Source organism: Aquarana catesbeiana, linkage group LG01, assembly GCF_042186555.1.
Source record: "Aquarana catesbeiana isolate 2022-GZ linkage group LG01, ASM4218655v1, whole genome shotgun sequence".
Lineage (NCBI taxonomy): Eukaryota > Metazoa > Chordata > Amphibia > Anura > Ranidae > Aquarana > Aquarana catesbeiana.
The window spans coordinates 595,154,295-595,180,038 of NC_133324.1; positions in this window are offsets into that span (position 1 = coordinate 595,154,295).

Genomic DNA, 25,744 nt, shown 5'->3' on the forward strand with positions numbered 1-25,744 from the left:
AATAGGTGTCTGCTAACCTGATATAAATTGCGCAAAATTGTGTTGAGCTCAGTGCCTCACCAGCATGGAGTTAGGCAAGATCGGAGTTGAGGTTATGCTGTCCCTGTACGGGCCACCAAATGAAGTAGAATAGTAAAGTATCGAACCAGGCAGAACTTAAGCAATGCAGGTTTATTAACAGCTGATAACATACAGGTTTATGTTCAAAATATTACAATATACAGGTCTAATTTATACAGTTTCTTACAATGCAAGCATATTAGATATAAATATTCTTATCCTCTAACCAAATTGAAACGATTGTGAAGTGTTCTCACCTTGAACCAGAATGGGTCTTTACTGCCAATTCTTGGTAACCCGTCACCTGATAGGGACCAGTCGATCGACCAGTGGTCTGGTCCCCTCACAGAGTTCTGGGTTCCAGCTCGACCAAGTTCTTGAGGGAAATTCACCTGAGACCACACTTCTGGAACAAGTTAAGAAGTCTTCTCTGACTCGTACGAGGAGACAAGTTAGGACAGATACTTGCCCATTGGTTCTGACCTCTATGACCCGTGCAATAGGGCAGCATACATAGAGTTCAGCCTTATGAGCTCCTATCTGACTTGTCCGAGGGGACAAGTTAGGACAGATACTTGCCCATTGGTTCTGACCTCTATGACCCGTGCAATAGGGCAGCATACATAGAGTTCAGCCTTATGAGCTCCTATCTGACTTGTCCGAGGGGACAAGTTAGGACAGATACTTGCCCATTGGTTCTGACCTCTATGACCCGTGCAATAGGGCAGCATACATAGAGTTCAGCCTTATGAGCTCCTATCTGGCTTGTCTGTCTAACAATTGTAGAGCTTGCATTTATATACCCTTTTACAAGTCTTATCTTAACATATCTCTTACATATGATTGGTCGCTAAGATCTACGTCAAAGTAACCAACCATAAATCTGACACCTGTTCTACAACCAGATAAACTTAATTATTCCCAAAATTCCTATATGTTCATTAAAGTGATTTATAACTGTTTTTGTCCAATTAAAAACACCTGTATAGAGACAGTCTGGCACCCAGCTGTGTTATCAAACTCTCCTTATCTTGATAAGATTTAACTAGCTTCAAGGATTTGCAGATTTACAACTTTGAGACAATTAACTTTCAATAACCCCACCAGATGTTTTATATGTTTCACTATATGCATGTATTTTAACAGTTTTAATGAGGGCACAAGCAGACCTTTGTTTGACCCTGTCAAACTTAATTAATGTTCTGTACATAACTTTCCTGTATTCCACCTAATTATTTTAACCACCTGTTTTCTTACCTGTCTGAGACAATTCTACATAACTTGAATCTATTCTAATGAACTTTCTTCCAGTAGACTATCTTAATACATTTTCGAGAACACCTGTTTACAAGTACTTGTCATAAAGCAGAGGTCATTTAAAGTTCAACACTTAAAAATGAAGACTTTCTAAATCTGGAAAACACAGTATACATTATTAAAGATTAATAATTGTTGCTTTACTTATTGAATAATAATATTGATAAAACCACTACTGTATAATAATATAAATAATAATAATAATAATAATTATCAATAAAATATATGCAAATCAATATATACAATATGAAATACATTGGCTAATATGAGATTCCACAACACTCCCTTCTGCCCCTGCCTTGGTTCCCATTTTTGTACAAGAGATTTTCTACCTTCATGGTGTTCCTTCCCATGTCGTTTTGGACAGGGGTGTTCAGTTTTATGTCCCGTTTTTGAAGAGCCTTTTGCAAATCCCTCAACATTACCTTGGATTTTACCTCTTCTTACCATCCCCAATCCAATGGCCAGACTGAGAGGGTTAATCAGGAGTTGGAGGTTTTTCTCCGTACCTTGGTCTCGGCTCATCACGATGATTGGGCATCACTACTCCCGTGGGCAGAGTTCTCCCACAATAATCATGTCAATGTCAGTGCTCAGAAAACACCCTTTGTCACTGTTTATGGAAGACATAACTGTTTAGGGCAGCACAGTGGTGTAGTGGTTAGCACTCTCGCCTTGCAGCAATAGGGTCGCTGGTTCGTATCCCAACCAAGACACTACCTGCCTGGAGTTTGCATGTTCTCCCTGTGCCTGGGTGGGTTTCCTCCGGGTACTCCGGTTTCCTCCCACACTCCAAAGACATGCTGTTAGGTTTATTGGCTTCTGTCCAAAAAATTTGCCCTGGTGTATGGGTGTGAGTTGGGGACCTTGGATTGCAGACCAAGGTGGGTGGGGACTGGTGTGGGTGTGGTGCAGCGCTGTGTAGATCGATGGTGCTACATGGGTACCTTAAATGTATATATAAAAAAAAATAATAATATAGTGGATGGGCATCTTGATGGGATGCAGTGTGGGGACAATTGTGGGTGCTCACTCAGGTTGAACTGGATGGACTGGTGTCTTTATTCAACCTTACTAACTATGTAACATCCTCAACTCCCTCTTCCGACATTCCAGCCTTGGCTACTGTTCAGGAATCATTCAATTTCATGTGGGCTGACGTTCATCATTCCCTCCAGAAAGCTGCCAACAAATATAAGAGTTTTGCTGACCGTCGCAGACATAAGCCGCCTTCTCTTCAGCCAGGAGACAAAGTCTGGCTCTCCACCAAGAACATCAGACTCTGGGTTCCTTCTCTCAAATTTGCCCCAAGATTCATTGGTCCGTACACCATAACTTCTAAACTGAATCTGGTTTGTTTCGAGCTCCAGATTCGCAAAAGCCTCAAAATCTCTAACTCCTTCCATGTTGCCCTTCTGAAGCCTTTAGCCCTCAATCAGTTCTCTCGTCCTCTCTCTACTGCAGTGCCGGTCTCTTGGTCCTGAGGAGAGGTCGTGGATCAAGGCTTCTGAGGTCTTTGCACCTCATCTGTTGAGGAAGTTTCATTTGAAGTTCTCCTCTAAACCTGGTCCCAGGCGGGGAAGGGGAAGGCCTCGTAAGAGGCAGGGTACTGTCATGGTTATGCAATAGAGTTTTGTCTGTCAGCTTACCTGTCTCCATGTATTCATCTCTAGAGACCAGCTGGTACTCACTTGACTGCTTTTATAATCTCTCCTCTGGCATGGCTCCACCCCAGCTCCTATCAGAGAACTCTATATTAACCTCTGCTCTGCAGGCCAGCCCCGCTGATCAACCTTTGTGTGTTCTGGCTTCCTTTTTCCTGCCTGCCATGTGCTCTACATTTGTTTCTGTTACCGACCTTGGCGTGTTCTCAACTATTCCTGTCTGCTTGTGACCCTGACCTTTGGTGTGTCCCTGACTATCCCTGTTTGCCTGTGACCCTGAACCTTGGCGTGTACTCTGTTGTCCTTGTCTGCTTGTGACCCCGACCTTGGCTTATTCCCTTACTATCCCTATCCTCCTGTTGCCTACTGTGGGTGTGAGCTGGGGGTTGTGACCTGGAGCCAGTTGCAGCCCAGTCCATCCTCACCACTAGAGCCTCTGGTGAACACCTGCTGGCTCTTAGACTCCGCACCCCAGGGAATCTTACGCTCTAACCCAGTGGGATCTGTGTTGGTGTTCCAGCGGCCCTGCCTTCCTTACCAACCTGACTCCCATCCATAGCAGTCAGCTGTAGGGTCCACTACCTTGCGGTGCACTCCTGATCCCAACGGTGTGCATCTGTCACCTAGCCTCAAGGTGACCTGACACACGGCCAGCAGCAAAGAAATAGGACAAGCGTGCCCCACGGCCACCTGAAGAGGATGCACCATGTCCACGACCAGCACTGTTGACTGTGGACACAGAGCTTGCTTGCCTTTTTTTTGTGGCCTGTGAGCGTCTGCCTCTCCTTGGTGGCCTTCCGGACGTGTTGTATATTTGGTTTTGCAACACCGCACTACACTGTATTGTGTACTGTGTACACCACCAGAAAAGTAGTAGCAACTGCACTACGGCTGCACTGTATTGTAATTACAATTTTTGATCTAATATTTCACAGCAGGGCCCGTTCCTGCGCACACCAAGAGTATCTGTGAGGGGTTACAGTGTTCTGGTATCACCAACACCTAAGGCCCAATTTTCTGCAGAGTATATAGGGCAGGCCGTATAGTATATATACTGTACTTCTGTTCAGAGAATATAGTACTTGGGGGCCCCCCACGCCATTTTTAAGAAAAATTTGGGTGCAGGGTTCCCCTTAATATCCATACCAGACCCAAACTTTTTTTTTTGCATTTATACATGGCCCCTGGGACAGGACCTGGGTCCCCAAACAAGCAATAACTTGTATATAAGCCTTTAAAATTAGCACTTTTGATTTTTCACGTTGTGTCCCATAGACCAACGGTGTTTATGCGTTCGAACAAAATTTTGCATTTTCGCATGTTCTGCTGGGAACCAAACCAGGGGGTGTTTGGCTCATCCCTATTCTTCACCACGAGATAATCCAATTCCAAGTTATTTCCTCACCTAGGTTTCCTCTGGTTATTGGTTATCCTTGGTTACAGAGGCACAACCTCTCTTTTGATTGGCTCCGTGCTGAGGTTCTCTCCTGGTCACCACAATGCAGTAAGACATGCTTCCAGAAGGTAGCCAGGGTCCTGTGCACCTCTTCACTCTCCTCCCTGCCGGAGGAGTACTGCGATTTTAGTGATGTCTTTGACAAAGGTCGAGCCGGTAGTTTTTCTCCACACACCGGCCATATCATTACGTAATTGACCTTCAACCTGGTGCCATACCCCCTCGTGGCCGGGTTTACCTTTTGTCGGTCTTGGAGGATAAGGCCATGGAGAAGTATGTTAAAGACGCACTTTCTCAAGGTTTCATCCCCAAATCCTCGTCTCCTGCTGGTGCTGGTTTCTTCTTTGTGAAGAAGAATAGTGGTGAACTGTGACCTTGTACTGATTATAGGGGTCTCAATCATTTCACAATTAAGAATGCCTATCCAATTCCATTGATTACGGAGTTATCTGAATGCCTCAAGGGAGCAACGGTTTTCACGAAGCTTGATTTGAGAGGGGCATACAATCTCATGAGGATTAAGGAGGGTGACGAGTGGAAAACTGCGTTTAATACCAGAACAGATCATTATGAGTACCTCGTAATGCCTTTTGGCCTTTGTAACGCCCCAGCAGTTTTCCAGGAATTTTTTAACGATGTCCTCTGAGATTTGTTACAGTAATGTGTGGTGGTTTATCTCGACGATTATCCTCATATTTTCCAAGTCCCTGGAGAGCCACCACACAGATGTCTGTCATGTGCTTCAGAAACTAAGAGAGAACAATCTCTATTGTAAATTGGAGAAGTGCAAATTCCATTGTGAACAGGTTGAAATCCTGGGTTATGTCATTTCCACTGCTGGTTTTTTCGATGGACCCAGAGAAACTTTCAGCAGTCCAACAGTGGCCCCGACCCGTGGGTTTACATCCTCTGCAGCGTTTTCTTGGCTTTGCCAACTATTATCGGAAGTTTATTCATAACTTCTCGTCTCTGGTCAAGCCCCTGACTAATATGACCAGAAAGGACAGTAACCCACAGAGTTGGTCTCCGGAATTCATTAAGGCCTTTGAGAGTCTCAAGGCTGCCCTTATTTCTGCTCCTGTGTTGGCACATCCTGATCCTATGTTACCTTTTAACCTTGAGGTTGATGCTTCTGGGACTGGAGTTGGCGCTCTTTTGTCTCAACGTCCTACCTCTGAGAGCGCTATGCATCCTTGTGGCTATTTTTCCAAGAAATTGTCACCTACGAAGTGCAATTACGAGATTGGTGACAGAGAGCTGTTTGCGATCATTTTAGCCATGGGCGATACGAGGGACGCATGACATAGCAGTGTGGATGGGAGAGTGGCCATCATCTTGCTGGTAGGAAGCGATGGATGCTTTCTGTTTTGCCTGTCTTTTATATACCGCATGTGAGTTTTTTTCTACTTTGTGCCAATAAATTAAGCTTGATGTCAGATGTTTGCGCAATGAGAGCCTTTTTTTCCTTTCTCGTGTGATTACCGGGTTGTACCTGTGGCGATACTCTGTTTGGCTACTAAGTCATATTCACCTGGCTTGTCAGTGAAAGAGGGACCTCTCTAACGCAGGGAATCATATGGAGTGGAGATCCAATTTACCATACATCTTTTACTGTGTATATCCAATGCACTGGCGGTATGAGTCAGTATTATTGGGCGTTGGTGATGGCTTTTACTCTTCAGCTTTCTGTGATGGATTCCTGAAATCTTTTTGATGGACTTTACAATTTATCAGAATTATATGATGAACTTATTGTTCCTTATTGCCATACATTAGCGCTGCACTTTCTACTTATAATAGTTTTATCTTCCATTAACTGTTTGAGGGCTAACCTCTCATCACTCATTAAATTATCACGCAACATGGTATCCACCCCCCCCCCATTGTCTGATGTGTTAGGGCCGTTAAATCTCGTTCAATGGCTTTTTGAAATTTTGCCATCTCAGAGGTATGAGAATTTATAGGATAAATGTCCAGGGTTGCCACATGGCTTAATATATCATCATATGCAACTTTTATAGGGTTGATGGGATTTCAATATATTTTCCCCAACTTTTACCGCCCATCTTGCATGTATTCATTTATTATGATTTGTTTCTTTTCTTCTATTGATTCTTTAATTTTGTTTGAATGTTTCACTTGGTGAATATTTGTTTTTATGTGTTTATACTTGTATGTTTTGATGTAATCATTGATCAAGGTTGTCAGTTGCCTCTGATTGACGTTCTCCTAGCACCTGTACAGGGGATGGATCTATATAACACGTATCAGTTAGGCATGTCTTTGTAAAGATTAAGCACATTTCTGTTATGTGAAACGCGTCTACCTTGACCACTGCTGGTGTCCTCTGGTGTCATTTTGGATATTTTCATATTCCAATAAACTTTACTTGGAGCCCACGTGAGTTGCAGATGTTTCTTATTTTGAGGAGTTGTAAAGCCAGCAGCTTTGACAAGCTTGAATTTAGATGCTGGGCATGTGGGTGGCAGTGACTGTATTTGTTTTTCACTGCAACAGCTGGAGCAGAGAAATTTGCCTACTACAGTGTAACGAGCCCCTTGCTCACTCGGTTCCACACTCCCGACACTCCTCTGCAGCTATTGAATCAGATTGCAGATCGCACCATCTGATTGCTCGGTCATCCAATGCTCTGGGATTAGAATTACAGCTATGTGGGGGTGTGACCGGATGTTGGAGTGAGAGGCGGTGCTAGCGATCTCCCTCTGCCCTGATGCCTCCGTGACCATCCACACCAGCCTTACGAATTAAGCCCAGCTGGAAGCGCTCTCGCCGGCTGCAGAGCTTGGGGCTTGTCTGGCTGCCTGGCTCCCTTCAACCCTGCCTGTGCCTGCATATGCCACCGGAGCATCGTCGGATAAGCGCCGCCAGCGACCCCCCTCCCTGGAGCGGCGAGGAGAGCGTGAAACATTGGCCGTGCTCGAGAGGGTTGCCGGGGCGACGGCTCCGACGCTAGCGGCTCCGACGGCGTTCACTGACAGCGGCGGGAGCAACCAGTGGGGAACGTCTCTGCACTGCCCAGATAGCCCGGCAGCACTAAGGTATTGAGTACTTTGATTACATACGAGGCAGATTGTTTTTTTTTTTTTTTTTTTTTTTTTTCCCTTTCTCTTTGTTCCTCTCCCTCTCTCTCTGGAGGCTGAATAGCTGCCTGAAGTAGAGGGGTCCTATCTGGTGACTAAAAAGTGGTTTATCCCTGCGAGGGAGAGGGATACCCCGCTGGCTGGAGCTGGGACGCATAATCAAAGCAAATGCTTATCTATGGCAGAGAAAATAAAGGCTTGATAATACTGAATTATCTGTCATATTAGGCTGGGTGCTGGCCCTGCTTGTAACCGACCACTTGAAAGATATAACTGGGACTGTATTAATATTTTGACCTGAGAAAAGGAAGGGAAAGGTTAATTTGATAAGCCACTAAAAACCCCATAATTGCCCTCCTTTTGATTACATAATAAGCCATGACTAGAAAAAAGGGAGAGGAGCCGCAGCAGCAGGAGAATAACAGCTCTCAAACTACTCATACATCAAAAGAAAAGGGGAACCAGGCAGCAGCAGCGGCCAAGTTGGAAAAATTTAAAAATTTGCGCACCCCTCCACCTCATCACCATCCAAAAGCACCCTCCAACAACAGGAGAAATCCCATGCGGGGGGCTCTGGGGACAGGAAGAGTTTAGGAAAAGGGCCGACGGTAACACACACAACAAAAACCGCGAGCAGTAAAGGCTCTGCGGGCGAACCCTCAGGAATGGCAACTAGCAATGCCGCCGAGCAAAATATATCTTTAACAGCGGAGCCGACATTGAAAGATGTTCTATGTGCTGTTAATTCCTGTAAAGCCTCCCTAAGTGAATTATGTGACCAGCTGAAGGGGTTAAAGGAAGAGTTAAGTACAGTAAGCCAAGAATTACAAAGGACTGCTGCTAGAACAACTACACTAGAGGAGAGGATGAGCCAGGCTGAGGATGATCTGGCCCCATTGAAGCAAGAGCTTAAAGCAATGAAAACGCAGATTGACCTGCATAAAGCTAAGATGGAGGAAATGGAAAACAGGTCTCGCAGGAACAACGTGCGGGTGGTGGGCCTACCGAAGCGGTGTGAGGGTCCCCACCCCGAAGAGTTCATGGAGAAGTGGCTTAGGGAAATATTCGGGACGGAAACCTTTTCTCACCTTTTTTCTATTGAAAGGGCCCATAGAGTGCCAACTAGGCCCCTGCCATCAGGAGGATATCCCAGACCAATAATTATGAAATTTTTGAACTACAGAGACAAGGTTACATTGATGCGCAGGGCTAGAGATAAAGGGGATATTCTATACAACGGGGCGAAAATTTTATTTTTCCCCGATTACTCCCCAGACCTGCAGAAACGAAGGGCCGAATTCAGGGACATTAAGCACAAACTACGGGACTATAAAATTGAATATGCCCTGTTGTATCCGGAACGCCTGCGCATCACTGCCTTAGGGGCTACCCATTTCTTTGACACAACGACAGGGGCAACAAAATGGCTTGAAGATAACAAAATGACCCTGCAGAGCTAGGGGTTATATACGGCTGGTTGAATCATTATGCTTTATTTTATTTATTTTCTCTTTTTTTTTTTTTCTTTTTTCTTTTTGGGTTTTGTTTGCATCATATAGCGGATGGCACGGGGGGGGAGGGCAGGAGGGGGGCGTGTTGGATGGAAGCACGGATGAAGGATGTGGTTTCACTAGGCTTATATACTTTAAGCATCGTTTTGGAATTGGGTGGGGGGAGGAGTTTGGAAGCGTGTTACGAAGCACCTGGTCAGCACATGAGTGAAGAGGTTTTTTTTGAATGGTTGGAAGGGAGTAAAAAGGTCACATGTATAGCCCCTAGGGCTAGCCTAGCTAGGCAGGAGGGGGTGATACGAACAGGGGTGGGGAAAAGGGGGATGGGTCAGGCAAAAGTCGGGGGGGGAGGGGGGTAGGTTAAATAGAGGGAGGGGAGGGGGGCTCACAATAAATTATGGGGTTAGAAACTGTGGTGAACGAAAGGCACATGCACTCAGGAGGAGAGGGTTTACAAAAATAAAGTACATTCGCACATGTTGGTTACGTTTGCAATTAAATAACACTAGAGGAGGGGGTGGAGTGGTCCCTGGATGTGGGGGCCCTTGCCCCCTCACCCCATATTTCTTTCTTATTCTCAATACAATCACAGAGACCACGGCAAGTCTTGTAGACACAATTGCACAAATGAACTGCCTTTATTCTTCGGGGAGTCAGTCATTTTTTTTTTTTTTTTTTTCTTTTTTGTTTTCTTTGTAGATGCCTTTTAAAACTTTAAAAATAGGCTCGTGGAACATTAGGGGTATGAGTGACCCTGCTAAGAGAGCAGCCGTTTTTTCGGTAATGGAAAATTATGGTGTTGGACTGGCTTGCCTGCAGGAAACTCACCTCACTAATGAGACTAAATTATATGTTCGGAGTAATAAATTTCAAGAACAGTATCACTCGGTTCATACCTCTTATTCAAGAGGGGTGAGCATCTTGGTGAGGAGAGGTATTTTATTTTCCTGCAGGGAAGCTAGGATAGACCCGCTGGGAAGGTATGTCTTCCTGAGTTGTGTTGTAGAAAATAAATCTCTGGTGATAGCAAATATTTATACCCCTCCTCCGTTTAAAACAGAGATTATGCTGGATTTGTTGGAGTTTGTGGATGGCATGGTGGACATTCCCATAATAGCGGTGGGCAGTTCTAGATAGCAGCATGGACCGATTTCCGCCCGTGACCCGCGCGGAAAGAGTACCAGAGGGGCGATTGGCCCAACTGCTCGTAGAGATTGGATGGCGCGATCTTTGGAGATCTTATAATCCAAATACTCGGCAGTACTCCTGCCACTCAGGGTCATATTCCACTCTCTCGCGTATAGACATGGCAGTGGGTAATAGTGAAGCCATGCGATTAATAGGAAACATAGAGTATAGACCGAGGGGAATATCGGACCACTCACCCCTGACTTTGACTCTAAATCTAAGCATTAGAACCAGTCAGAAGAGGTGGACAATAAACCCACTATGGCTGGACTTGATTAGTAGTCCAACAGAAATATCCTCTAAGCTAAAAGAGTTTATGACATTCAACTCAGGCACAGCACCAGTAGGGGTGGTGTGGGATACCCTAAAAGCATATCTTAGGGGACTGCTACACCAGCAGGTTGCCATGGCAAAAAAAACATCAAGGGACTGGGAGGTGAGGGCTAGCAGGGAAGCCATGGAAGCAGAAGCACAATATGTGTTAGACCCAACCCCAGAAAAACAGGAGATTTGGCTCAACAAACAACAAGTGTACAAAGAGGTAATTAACAGAAGAGTAGAGAACAAGAGACTTTTCCAGAAACAAAATTACTTTGGGGAGGGAGAGAAAGTAGGCCGGATGCTTGCCCTCCGAACTAGGTCTAATTTATTCTCACCGGCCATCTCCTCAATTAAAACGTCGGCTGGAAATATCACATCTGATCCGGCCGAGGTTCTGCTCCCGGAGCTCCTAAAAGTGCTAGAGCAGGCGACCAGGGACGGTAGGCTGCCCCTATCAATGTCAGAGGCCGATATAGTAGTAATCCCAAAGGAGGGGAAAGATCAATCGGAAGTTTCTTCATTTAGACCGATATCACTGCTGTGCACAGATGTCAAGATCATTGCAAGGGTGCTTGCATCCAGGCTAAATAAATGTATCGACAAATTTTTCCTAGGGGACACAACCTCCTCGTTGGAGAAAGTGATGCATTTAGTAGAGGACTTTGGAAAGTTTTCGGGATTAGTAATTAACTGGGAGAAGTCATCGCTTCTACCGGTAGACCCACTGACTAACCCTACCTCGATGTGTTTGCCTCACCTGAAGATCACGGAGAAAATGAAATACCTTGGCGTTGTGCTGTCCAAGGACCCCGGTATGTTTATTAAGGACAACTTGATCCCCCTCTTATTAAAATTTAAGAGGAAATGCGATATTTGGAGCAGACTCCCTTTGTCTGTGGCGAACCGAGCCAATTTGATAAAAATGGTTTGGATGCCCCAGCTGTTATACCTACTTCACAACTCCCCAATTTGGATTGGAGAGAAGTGGTTTCAAAAGATCCAATCCCTTTTTAGGGAATTAATATGGAAAAAAGGGCAGGCTAGGATCGGCCTACAAAAACTGCAGCGCCCCGACACGGAGGGGGGACTGGGGGTCCCTCAACCATTTATTTATTACCTGGCAGCCCAGTTACAACAATTGGGCGGATGCGCCACTGAGAGAGGGGGAAACAACAACATTAAAATCATTCTACAGGGGAATCCACACACCTCATTAGTGGGAGCACTGGAGGCAGACTCGCTACAAGGAGAAATCCCAACATTTAAAATGATCACCAGGGTCTGGCAGGCAGCTAAAAAAATAATGGGGTACAAAGGAATATCAGAACACGCGCCACTATGGAATAACAAGCGATTGCACGAACTATCAACAGTAGAAAGGAACAGATTGTGGGAAAATTGTGGGGTAAGCTGGCTGATACAACTATACGAAGGGGACACTCTGAAATCCTTCGAGGACCTAAGACACGAGTACGGGATACCAAATCAGGCATTCTACAGTTACTTGCAGATCAGGCATGCTCTGAGTAAGCAGTTTAGTAGACAACCCCCAACATGGTGTAGGACCCCATTACTACAGACAATAATTAAATCAGAGACCACCAAGGGTTTAATTACAGAGGTATACACCCAATTAACAAAGAGAGGTAACACGAAGGCAGGTCTATCAGGGGGAAGGGGCAGATGGGCGGACGACGTGGGGGAGATAACGGACGAGCAATGGGAGAGGATTCTTGAGTTTGGATCAGAGGTGTCGGTCTCTCCCTCACAAAAAGCCTCCCATTTGATGTTGTTACACAGATCCTACTACACACCAAAAAAGTTGTTTATGTTTGGCCGTAGAACCAACGACGAGTGCCCTAGATGTAGAGGGACAGGTGACCTAATTCACATGGTTTGGAGGTGCCCAAAATTAGTTAGGTATTGGACTGAGATCATAAAGAAAATAAATGCTACGTTTAGAGTGGACTTAGAGCCCGATCCCAAAATCTGTGTGCTGGGATATGTCAGTAGTGGACTGAGGGATAGGAGCACAGCTGTAGCGATAGCAAGATGCTTGTTTCAAGCCAGAAAATTAATTGCTCAAGCATGGCAATCAAGCATACCTCCAACCCCGGAAGCTTGGGCCGGAACGGTCAACTCCACAATGTGGAGCGAAAGGACATTCTACACAAGGTTAGGTAATTACAACATGTTCGTGAAACTATGGAACCCATGGGTCCAAGCAATGCCATGCTCCCTACCAGTGCTACTTTAGTGCTGAGGGTAATCGTTTTTTTTTACCAGGGCAGAGATGCTGCTTCATAGCTTAGAGACCCGAGGACAAGAGAGAATAAGAGGGGGAGGAGGGGAGAGAAGGAAGGAAAAGGGAAAGAAATATTAGCTCTATATAAGGTGTGCATTGGAATAATTAGGGTAGGTTATTGGGGGGAGGAATTGGGGGGGGGATCACTAGTTTAAAAAGCAATAAAAGACAGCCACGTATGTAAACTGCAATAGATTGTGTGGCCGGCTGGCCGGGACGTATAGAGCGGGTGTTTTTTTTCTTTCTTTATGTTACACTTTTGTACAATTGCAATTTTATATACTGAACGCACAAATTAAATCAAGAGTAAAGGCTGAACGGCCACAATGATGTGACTCGGCAAGAGACAATTATGACTATCAATCTGAAAGATGTCTCTGGATCAAGGTAACTGAAGTGGCAAGAAAAAAAAAAAAAAAGAATTACAGTTATGTGCCGTTCAAACCCAGTTGTGATAGCTCAGAACAAACACCAGGCAGGCTGTATGTAAGTTCAAACAGGAATCTCTCTTTATTGACAAAATACAGGTTTTTATACACTCAAAGTGGAGGTGCAGACCTCCTGCTCATATTACTCTAACAATACAGCTGTAACCTAATTAACCTAATTAACATGAGCTAATTAACTAATCCCTTTAGACAGCCTAGATGACTCAGACATGACCGTTAGGCCAGACTGGCTGTCTTGTAGTTCAGAAAATCCAATCAACATTATCACAATCAACATAGACTCTTCTTCACACAATAGCAGAGTTAATTAACACAAATAACAATGGGGATCTAATGACTCTTAGATCCCATAGTAGACTTATTTACAATACACATTTTAGCAGACAATAGACAGACAGGTGTTGGAATTTACATCAGCATCTCCTAACAGTATCTGTCCCAGCATTATGAATCAGCCACTATTCCAATATGGCAAATGCAGGGTCCCCAGACATACAGCTCACAAAGAGAACCATTCCCCCAAATGCAAGGGCCCCCGATCGATCGGCAAGAGGCTAGCATACAGTCCCCTCCAAACGTCTCTTTCCCGGCTAGGTCTGTCACATTTCTCCCCTTTCGGCAGGAGACTAACACAGGAGGAGACCCCAGACGGGTTTACTCCGAAGTTAGTCAGTAGTTCCAGTCCTCTAATGCCTGTACCCACACAGTACCCCAAACAAATTGTTCCAAACAAAGTATTACTCACCCAGCCAACCTCTGCCTCTCTCAGAGAACATATCTGCCGCTGGGGAGAGGCCTGGACTGGCCCTTCTCCCTGGAGTCCTTTCTGCCGCTGGAGAGAAGACAGGGTGTCTGGGCTCACTCCGTCATGGTGTTGTGGATCTGGGCCGACTGCCCAGCATCCCTGGGGTATACAGATGGAGACTGAAGTCCCATCCACCTTCACAGGACATCCATCCTCTGTTAGTTGAGGGCAGAGTCCAGCAGTACTCGGCCCTGTTGCCAGCCCTTCTGCTGGAAACCCCACACCATCTGCTCCGGCTAACTGTTGGGGAGGGACGACGAACACCTCCTCTCCCTTCTCCCCCTGTATCCTGATCTGCTGCTAGGACGTGACCACCTCCTTCTCACCCTGAGCCTCCCGAACCGTCGCAGGTGTAGGGCAGAGATCTTGGACCCTCTGTCCGGTTGCCAGCGCTTCAGCTGGGGAAGTTCCTTGTGACTTCACAGATACTTCTGTTGGTGCTGGGCAGAGCATAGTGAAGTTTGGCCCTAATAACAGCTCTTCTTCTGCTGGAGGCTCACCAGGTTGTTCTTCCTCAGCAGAAAAGTCTAACAAATCCCCTGTCTCTGCAACTGGTGTCTGGGGATAAAGGTTCACCATCTCCTCTCCATGGAACCTAGAAGACGCTATCAGTGCTGGGCAGAGGTTAGCAGAGCTCTGCCCTGTTGTCAGCACTTCAGGTTTGGGGACGGCAATCTTCAGATTTTCCACTGTCGATTCTCTGGCATTCTGCTGGACAGGCACATTCCTCCATCCAAGATCATCCAATGCAGAAACAGGTTCATCAAGGTCAGTCAGCACTTGCTCCATCCACCATAAGACCCCCGCCTCCATAGCTGTCGGTGCAGGTTGGCAAAGCACACCGTTACTCTGCCACATTGTCAACTCTTCAGCCAGGATTTCAGAGTTGTCAACTGGTATTTCCTGATAGTCCCAGGCAAAGGGAGCACCACCCTGCTGCTGAGCAGAGTCTAACAGCTGTTTGTAGGCGATCTCCAACTCCCATTCCTGAGCGTCCAGAAACTCCAAATCTTCCAGTGCTCAGTGCACTTCTGAGACATTCAGTCTCCGCTCTCTGTGCTCCATTATTTACTTCAAACGCCACTCCCGATCACTTCCAAAGTCAGGGTCCCTGGACAGCCTCCAGTATAACAATCCCAGGCCATCGTAGTCAAAGCCTTCCGTGGGGCTGTCATCCACTGTCCATGGGCACACTTGGGCTACATACCACTGGAGGGCTCTGTAGCTCTCGTCCAACCGCATTTCTGCCCGGATCAGCCTGCTTAACTCGGCTGTCCACTCCTGGTTCAGCTGTTCCCCCAAAAACAGCATTCGCACTTCATACTGCGACCAGTACCTCACATGGACGGAGGGGAGAACTTTTCCCTGGTGTCGCTGCTCACGGGCTAGCGCTTCCTTCCAGAGCTCACAGCGGACAGAATCAAACCATCCTAGCAGGACCTGCTCTGATACTGGTCCTCTGTGCTGTAGCTCCTCTCGCAACCTCCTTCTGAATTCCTCATCCATGGTGGCTGGTATTTCTCCTCTCCTGCTATCCTGCTACCTTTGATCCAGGTGATGGTTTGGATGTGTTCACGGCAAGGAAGCACGATCCCACCATTCCCTCCACGGCTCTCAAGTAAGTCTTTCAGCGTGGCTCTCCTGCAGGCTGGTTTGGAGTGTCCCAGTAACTGGAGAGCAAATCCCACTGCTGCCACCAATGTAACGAGCCCCTTGCTCGCTCGGTTCCACTCTCCCGACACTCCTCTGCAGCTATTGAATCAGATTGCAGATCGCACCATCTGATTGCTCGGTCATCCAATGCTCCGGGATTAGAATTACAGCTATGTGCCGTTCTAACCCAGTTGTGATAGCTCAGAACAAACACCAGGCAGGCTGTATGTAAGTTCAAACAGGAATCTCTCTTTATTGACAAAATACAGGTTTTTATACACTCAAAGTGGAGGTGCAGACCTCCTGCTCATATTACTCTAACAATACAGCTGTAACCTAATTAACCTAATTAACATGAGCTAATTAACTAATCCCTTTAGACAGCCTAGATGACTCAGACATGACCGTTAGGCCAGACTGGCTGTCTTGTAGTTCAGAAAGTCCAATCAACATTATCACAATCAACATAGACTCTTCTTCACACAATAGCAGAGTTAATTAACACAAATAACAATGGGGATCTAATGACTCTTAGATCCCATAGTAGACTTATTTACAATACACATTTTAGCAGACAATAGACAGACAGGTGTTGGAATTTACATCAGCATCTCCTAACAGTATCTGTCCCAGCATTATGAATCAGCCACTATTCCAATATGGCAAATCCAGGGTCCCCAGACATACAGCTCACAAAGAGCACCGTTCCCCCAAATGCAAGGGCCCCCGATCGATCGGCAAGAGGCTAGCATACAGTCCCCTCCAAACGTCTCTTTCCCGGCTAGGTCTGTCACATACAGTCTACAGCAGGTGGTATGCTTCTGGCAGGCATACTGCAAGGACCTGTGACAACCTTTGCTATATCATCATCCTTGTCAGTGGAGGCTGCTGAGAGGTCATGAGGTATAGCGGGGGTAGACTGGAAAGTTGAGTGAGGAGGAGCAGAATTGTGTGCCTTTTGTGTGGCTGTCAGGAGCTCTTGCCAACTGGCTGAGTGGTGGGAAGTTAAATGCATTGTCAAGCATGTGGTACTCAAATGGTTGGTGTTTCTGCCAGGCTTGATCTGCTTCAAGTAGATTTGCAAATCGCAACAGTGGGATTGGCTGCACATATGCTAAAAAAGACCACACAGCTGAGCTGTGGGAAGTGGGCTGGGAGATAACAGCTCCACAATGTAATGGAATAGGGTGGCTGCTCTCTACTCTTTCATGATGGCTGCCTCATTGGGGTTGTGTCTCACCCTCACTTTCCACCTCTGCTTTATCCGGCACCCAAGTCGAGTCAGTGAGCTCATCATCATCATCATCATCCCCTTTATCCTCATCATCACTAAAGCCAACTTGGCAAAACGCTGCGGCTGGGGGAACATGACTGCCAATTTGTTGTTTACCAGTGTTCTCCCCTCCCTGTAGGCTCATGTTCCTACCTACCTTAACCTCAGAACCAACATCAGAATTCAAGTAATGCCTGTGCATCGTCAAGGAGTGACTGACGCTGGGTTCAAATAACTCAGCTGACTCCTCCATGCACAATGCTGGGGTTATTGCAGGAGTAGCTGTGGACAAGGAGTCAGAATAAGCCACTCTGGCAGTTGCAGTGGACTGCACACTAGTCTTTGCTTGGGTGACAGAGGATGAGGAGAATGAGGATGGTTTAGTAAACCAATCCATCAGCTTCTCATGCTGTGGCTGGATAGCACGGGCAACATGATTAAACTGAGGAGATGGTGCCCTGCCTGAGGACAGACCACATCCACCTTTGCCTGTGGATACATACGCTGCTGGCTTCCTCACAGTGCCATGGGAATGTCTAACTCTCCTTGTTGGCCTCCCAGACATGATGGGGGGGCTTATTACCGAAATAGAGAAGGGAAAATGTGTATTTGGATGCACTTTAATCAATGGAAAGTGCTGTTTGGTGCACTTTAACTTGAGTACTCACTACACAAACACACTCCACTGACACACTACAATATACTGCAGTAAAACTGCACTGACACACTTCAATATATTGCAGTAAAACTCCACTGGCACAATTCAATATACTGCAGTAAAAGTGCAATAATGCACATCAAAATACTGCCATAAAAGTGCACTAAGGCACATCAAAGTACTGCTATAAAAGTGCACTAAGGCATTTCAATATACTGCCATTAAAGTGCACTAAGGCACGTCAATATACTGCAGCGAAGGTGCACTAACGCATGTCAATATACTGCAGTAAAGATGCACTAATGCATGTTAATATACTGCAGTAAACGTGCACCAACGCAGTTCAATATACTGCAGTAAACGTGCACTAATGCACGTCAATATATTACAGTAAACCTGCAGTAACGCACGTCAATATACTGCAGTAAACGTGCACTAACACACCTCAATACACTGCAGTACACGTGCACTAACGCAGTTCAATATACTGTAGTAAACGTGCACTAACGCATGTCAACATATTACAGTAAAGGTGCACAAATGGACATCAATATACTGCAGTAAACGTGCACTAACACACCTCACTATACTGAAGTACACGTGCACTAACGCAGTTTATTATACTGCAGTAAACGTACACTAACGCACGTCAATATACTGCAGTAAATGTGCACCAATGCACATCAATATACTGCAGTAGACGTGCACTAACGCACCTCAATATACTGCACTACCGGTGCAATAACGCACAAAAATATTCTGCATTAAATGTGCACTGATGCATGTCAATATACTGCAGTAAACATGCACTAATGCATGTCAATATGCTGTAGTAAAGGTGCACCAACGCACATCAGTATACTGCAGTAAACATGCACTAACACACCTCAATATACTGCAGTAAATGTGCACTAACACACCTCAATATACTGCAGTAAATGTGCACTAACGCACCTCAATATTAACCTGCCCTGACAAACAAAACTGACACTAAAATAAAAATGAATGGTTGCACTACACTCACACTGCATTGTGGAGCGCTCGGCTGGCTGAACAAACGGTCAAAATGCCCTGACAATTCGGGTGTTTGTCGAACAGGCGAACAGCCAATGTTCGACCCAAATTCAACCTTGAGCCAAACGTTTGCCTAACACTAATTAACAGCATGCTCATTTCCCGCTTTTCATTTCCATCTTAATACCCTTGACTGGGGATCAGAAGAACGACAAACTTTCATAACTTAGCCAGCTTGGCCATCATTGACTTTGACAAATGCCAGTTCAACCCCTTGACACTGACACTGTATTGCCCCCTTTAACATCAATGACAGCTTGAAATCTTTTGTGGTATTTGTGGGTGAGGCTCTTTATCTTCTCAGATGGTAAAGCTGCCCATTCCTCTTGGCAAAAAGCCTCCAGTTCCTGTAAATTCTTGTGCTGTCTTGCATGAACTGCACATTTGAGATCTCCCCAGAGTGGCTCAATGATATTGAGGTCAGGAGACTGAGATGGCCACTCCAGAACCTTCACTTTATTCTGCTGCAGCCAATGACAGGTCAACTTTGCCTTGTGTTTTGGATCATTGTCATGTTGGAATGTCCAAGTACGTCTTATGCACAGCTTCCTGGCTGATGAATGCAAAAGATCCGTCTTATGCACAGTTTCCTGGCTGATGAATGCAAATGTTCCTCCAGTGTTTTTGATAACATACTGCATTCATCTTGCCATCAATTTTGGCCAAATTTCCTGTGCCTTTGTAGCTCACACATCCCAAAAACATCAGCGATTCACCTCCGTGTTTTACAGTAGGAATGGTGTACCTTTTCATCATAGGCCTTGTTGACTCCTCTCCAAATGTAATATTTATGGTTGTGGCCAAAAAGATACATTTTGGTCTCATCACTCCAAATGCCAGAAGGTTTGAGGCTTGTCTCTGTGCTGTTTGTCGTATTGTAAGCGGGATACTTTGTGGCATTTGTGTAGTAATGGCTTTCTTCTGGCAACTGGACAATGCAGCCCATCTTTCTTCAAGTGCCTCCTTATTGTGCATCTTGAAACAGCCACACCACATGTTTTCAGAGTCCAGTATTTCGCCTGAAGTTATTTGTGGGTTTTTCTTTGCATCCCAAACAATTTTCCTGGCAGTTGTGGCTGAAATTTTAGGTTTGGTTTTAACAGAACCCATCATTTTTCACTTCTTAATTAGAGTTTCAACACTGCTGATTGGCATTCTCATTTCCTTTGGATATCTTTTTATATCCCTTCCCTGTTTTATACAGTTCAACTACCTTTTCCCACAGATCCTTTGACAATTCTTTTGCTTTCCCCATGACTCAGAATCCAGAAACGTCAGTGCAGCACTGGATGAAAGATGCAAGGGTCTGTCAGGAGTCCAGAAACCCATTGACCTTTTATACACACACACTAATTACAAGCAAACAGATCACAGGTGAGGATGGTTACCTTTAAGAGACATTCAAACCCCTTTGTGTCAACATGTGTGCATGTTACCAGGCCAAAATCACTGGTGTATGTAAACTTTTGATCAGGGTCATTTGGGTAGTTTCTGTTGTGATTATGATTTAAAAAGAGTAAACACAGTTGATTGATAATAAATGGCTTCAGCCAAATACTAACCATGAGTGAAAGAAATGTTTTTTTGTTATTCATATTCTCTGAAAAATGGCCAAGAAATCATAAATTCTGTCAGGGTATGTAAACTTATGAGAGTAACTTGATTTGAGAGCGTTTTGCAAGACAAGCAACATTTTAAATACATTTTGAATTGATATACAAGCGATGTCTTGATATATAAGTAGCGTCATGTCATAACTGAGTATAAAACAGAACAGAGGTGCCTCTAAGTGTAGCAATATGGTTACATTTAATGAAGGTACAACATTTAGCAAGTCACATGGTTGATGATTTAAACAGGCACATCTAAGTATGCAGGCATCCAGGCTAAAGGTGTCCGCATAGACCATCCTCCACATCACCTTCGACGACATTCCTTCCACGCTGTGCTCCATGAGCGCTTCAAGCCTCGCTTTCAAATCGCTCTGCTGCAGGGCAGTCTTCCTTGTCACGATTGCAGACTGACAGCAGTAAGAGCCGGTGGTGTGTGGGATGGTCCATGTGGACAGCTTTATCCCAGGTGCTTGCATACTTAGATGTGCCTCTTTTAATCATCAACCATGTGAGTTACTAAACGTTGTACCTTCATTAAGGCTGCATTCACACCTGAGCATTTTCAGCTCATAAAACTCTTGTAAAACCCTCGAAAAAATGCCTGAAACCGCCCAACAAGCAAAATCCCATTCATTTCAATGGCACCTGTTCACATCTGAGCGTTTTGTCACCTGAAGCAAAACGCCTGAAAAATGCCCAAGCTCAAAAAAGAACATGAGCTCCTTTGGGGCAGATTACAGGTGTCTTTCAGCTTTTTACTTTGGTGACCTGTACAAAATCGCGGCAAAATGTAACCATATTGCTACACTTAGAGGTGTCTCTCTTCTCTTTTATACTCTGTAGCTCCTGCTGGATTTTGCTTCTAATCCTCTTGTGGAGGCTGCCATTTGTGGACATGTTATGGTTACACAACCTATCACATTGCTATAATCTTTTTATATGGTCTTTTGTCAGGGCTGGGCTCAGCCCTTCCTTCTCTGAGCTGGCTGCTCAGCTGTCGGCTAATTGTCAGCTCCCATCTCTCTCCACAGTTACTCAGCTGTTGATGTTCCTGTTCGTCAGTCCTGCCTACTTAAGCCGTCCAGTCCAGAGGAGCTCTGCCTTCGCCTTGGTCACATCACAAGAAACTATCTCCTGCGTTCCTGTTTAACCACTTGCTTACTGGGCACTTAAACCCCCTCCTATCCAGACCAATTTTCAGCTTTCAGCGCTGATGCACTTTGAATGACAATTGCACGCTCATGCTACACTGTACCCAAATTAAATTTTTATCATTTTTTCCCCACAAATAGAGCTTTCTTTTGGTGGTATTTGATCACCTCTGCGGTTTTTATTTTTTGTTAAAAAAATGTAAAAAAAAATGAATTTACGAAAAAAAAAAAAAAAAAAAAAAAATTTTTTTATATTTTGTTGTAAAAAATTTAAAACAGGTAATTTTTCTCCTTCATTGATGTACGCTGTTGAGGCGACACTGATGGGCACTGATGGGTGGCAGTGATGGGAACTGATGGGAGGCAATAATGGCAGCATTGCTAGGTGGCACTGATTGGCACTACTGGTGGGCATTGATAGCTGGCACTTGCGGGCATTGATAGGTGGCACTTGTGGGCATTGATAGGTGGCACTTGTGGGCACTGATAGGTGGCATTGTGGGCATTGTTAGGTGGCACTGTGGGCACTGTTATGTGGGCACAGATGAGACAGATGTGCCTCTTCCACTTCGGGACCGATGTCCCTCACATCCGAGCCGGTGATCGGCTTTTTTTTCGGCTGACAGCGTGAGTAGAAAAAAAAGCAGATTACTGATCTTTTGTTTACATCATGTGATCAGCTGTCATTTGCTGACAGCTGATCACATGGTAAGGGGCTGGGACCGGCCCCTTATTTGGATCAGTGATCACCCGAGTCTCAGTGACTCGGTGATCACAGTGCGCTCGGCGCGTGCCCTGCAGGGCGCGGGCAGGACGCGTGCACAGGGGAGGCCGTCATATGACGGCCTCCCGGGAATTCAGGTCCACGCTGTGGCCATCATTCGGCCATAGCGTGGATGTCAAGTGGTTAAAGACTGGCTTTGCTGACATCCCTTTTGGCTCCAGATCCTGCTTGTTGTTCCACTACATTGATCCCTGACTTCTGGCTTGGCTGACTATCCATTTCGGTTACTGAACTTTGGCTATGTTTTGACTCGTTTGTTCTTTTTACTTTTATTATTAAACAAGTGTGATTTAACTGTACTTCTGTCTCAGCCTGATTTCATGGTTTCTGACAGTAGGCGAAGGCCATGAATTGAGAAGATACAGTCAATCCACTTGTTGGTAATATTTTTTCCAGATTGGATGAACTGGATCACCACATGGATCAGTTCGCCATGGCGTTACAAACGCTCCTGAGTCACACGGCTCACCTGGAATCTCCCACTGTGGCTGCCCTGACCTATGTTGCAGGCCGACCCTGCTGCTGCTCCAATCTCTGTGCAGGCACGGGCCTCGAGTATCACTTCTATAAGAGGTATGTCTGGTTCCGCTCCGCTTCCAGAGTGATTTGGGGGCAATCCAGTCCAATGCAAAGGGTTTCTCAACCAGGTTGAGATATACTTTGAGATGCTGCCCCAGGCATTTCCCATGGACAGAAGCAAAGTAGGTTTCGTGATATCTTTGCTTTCTGAGAAACCCTTGGCCTGGGCAAACCCTCTATGGGAGACGCAAAAACCTGTTGTCTTGAGTTACCCTGAGTTTGTGGCTTTGTTTAAAAGGGTATTTGACGTTCCTGCACACACTCCGCTTCTGCTGCCAAGTGCCTCATGTCCATCGAACAGAGTACAAGAACTGTTGCCGACTACGCCATTGAATTCTGTACTCTGGCAGCAGAGGTTGCGTGGAACAATGAGACCCTCGTGGCTGCTTTTTCTCATGGTCTCTCAGATACCATCAGGGATGAGATAGCAGCCCGAGATATAACTACTGAGTTGGAGAAGTTGATCACGTTTGCCATCCTCATTGACCCCAGACTCAGAGAAAGACTCTCTTTTAAGGAGCGCTTGTGGAAGCCTCCTGTATGTTTGTCTCCGAGCTTTCCAGTCCCACCCGTGCCTCCTTCACCTCCCATGCCTTCTGGTACCGAGTCGGTCAGTGAAGATGAACCCATGCACTTGGGCTTCACGTGTCTCTGTGCGGATGAGAGAACCTTTAGGAGGAGGGAGAGATTGTGCCTTTATTGTGGCCAGGCAGGTCACTTTTTGAAGTCCTGTCCTACTCGTCCAGGGAACGCCCGAACCTTGAGGTCCTTGTTTCATCCCCAGTTATCCAGAAGGATAAGCCACTGGTTTTGGTCACCTTTTCTTTGGCTGAGTCATCCGTCAAGATACAGGCTCTAATCGACTTCATTGATGCTGCCTTTGTATCAAAGTACTTGATTCCATTGCAGCTGTGTGACACTCCACTTGCCATTGAGGCTCTTGACAGGAGACCTCTACAGCCTGCCCATGTGACTCATGAGATGGTTCCATTGTCCATGGCTGTAGGGGCTCTTCACCATGAGATAATCCAATTCCAAGTTATTTCCTCACCTAAGTTTCCGCTGGTTATTGGTTATCCTTGAAAATATAGCAGAGGTGGGGTGGTTGGCACTACCTATGTGCAGAGAGGCAAACTATCAAGTCACCCAATATATAACCCAAAAAGGACTCTACAGCTGGTTGGGTCCGTGTGGTATAAATTGGTCCACACCCTATATAAGAGGTAAGTGGTTGTGGAGGTGCACCTAGATAAGGGCAAACTACTGCCTAAAACTACTATAGGGTGAGTGCGCACTGATGAACTACACCAGTGCCCTGAAGAGTGATCTACCAGGTCACTCTTTATATGGCATGAGCAATTAGGTCACAATAATATAGGGTAAACCGCACCCTGCATATGGGGGTGAAAGGGTGTAGGGGTCCACCTTTTGAGGACACCCTTTAACTTGACCTTAAAGAGGAAGAATGTACAATAGTGCTCCTATGACACCACAAAAAAACTACTTTTATTATTAAACAAGTATGATTTAACTGTACTTCTGTCACAGCCTGATTTCAAGGTTTATGACAACTATAAACTGAAGGATTTATGAATGGTTGTGGAATGAATCATCTGAGTTTCCAATATTTCTTATGGGGAAATTTGCTTTGATACACAAGTGCTTTGGATTACAAGCATGTTTCCGGAACAAATTATGCTCACAATCCAAGGTTTTACTGTACCACTAAATAAAAGCCCAATTTGTCCTGAAATAAACAAGGTATAATCCACCTTGGTTACACAAAGTACCGTATTTATCGGTGTATAACACGCACCGGCGTATAACACGCACCCCAATTTAGGAGGGAATTTTAAGGAAAAAAAACTTTTAGGAGGGAAGTTGAAGGGAAAAAAACTTACATTTAAATGCCCTTCATTGCAGCCTTGTCAGTGCAGCCATGTCAGTGCAGCCTTGTCAGTGCAGCCTTGTCAGTGCAGCCTTCCCCAGTGCAGCCTTGTCAGTGCAGCCTTGTCAGTGCAGCCTTGTCAGTGCAGCCTTCCCCAGTGCAGCCTTGTCAGTGCAGCCTTGTCAGTGCAGCCTTCCCCAGTGCAGCCATGTCAGTGCAGCCTTGTCAGTGCAGCCTTGTCAGTGCAGCCTTCCCCAGTGCAGCCTTCCCCAGTGCAGCCTTGTCAGTGCAGCCTTCCCCAGTGCAGCCTTGTCAGTGCAGCCTTCCCCAGTGCAGCCTTGTCAGTGCAGCCTTGTCAGTGCAGCCTTCCCCAGTGCAGCCTTGTCAGTGCAGCCTTCCCCAGTGCAGCCTTGCCCCAGTGCAGCCTGGGATCCCCTGTCCGAGTAGGTTCGGATAGCTCCGCTCGGGACTACGAGTGGAGCCGAAAGTAAACGAGAGCCGCCGGAAAGAGCCGAGGACCGGCTCTGTGTACTTCGGCTCCGGCGGCGCCATTTTCAAATCGCGGTCCGCGATTTTGAAAATGTGACAGCTCGGGATCGGCGGGGATCGGCGTATAACACGCACCTGCGACTTTCCCCTGATTTTAAGGGGAAAAAAGTGCGTGTTATACGCCGATAAATACGGTAGTTGTGATAATATGTACAGTTTTACTAACACATGTTAAAGTTGTAAATTTGTGCTTATGCGAAGAAAAAAGCATTATAATATACAATATTATGTGTTACTGGTCCTCCTGTGTTTTAAGCATTAGTATTTTTTTTCCAAAACAATGACTATGTAGATAAAGATAAACCTATCTTTATATGTAAGAGTTAAGTGTAAACCCCGCAATTC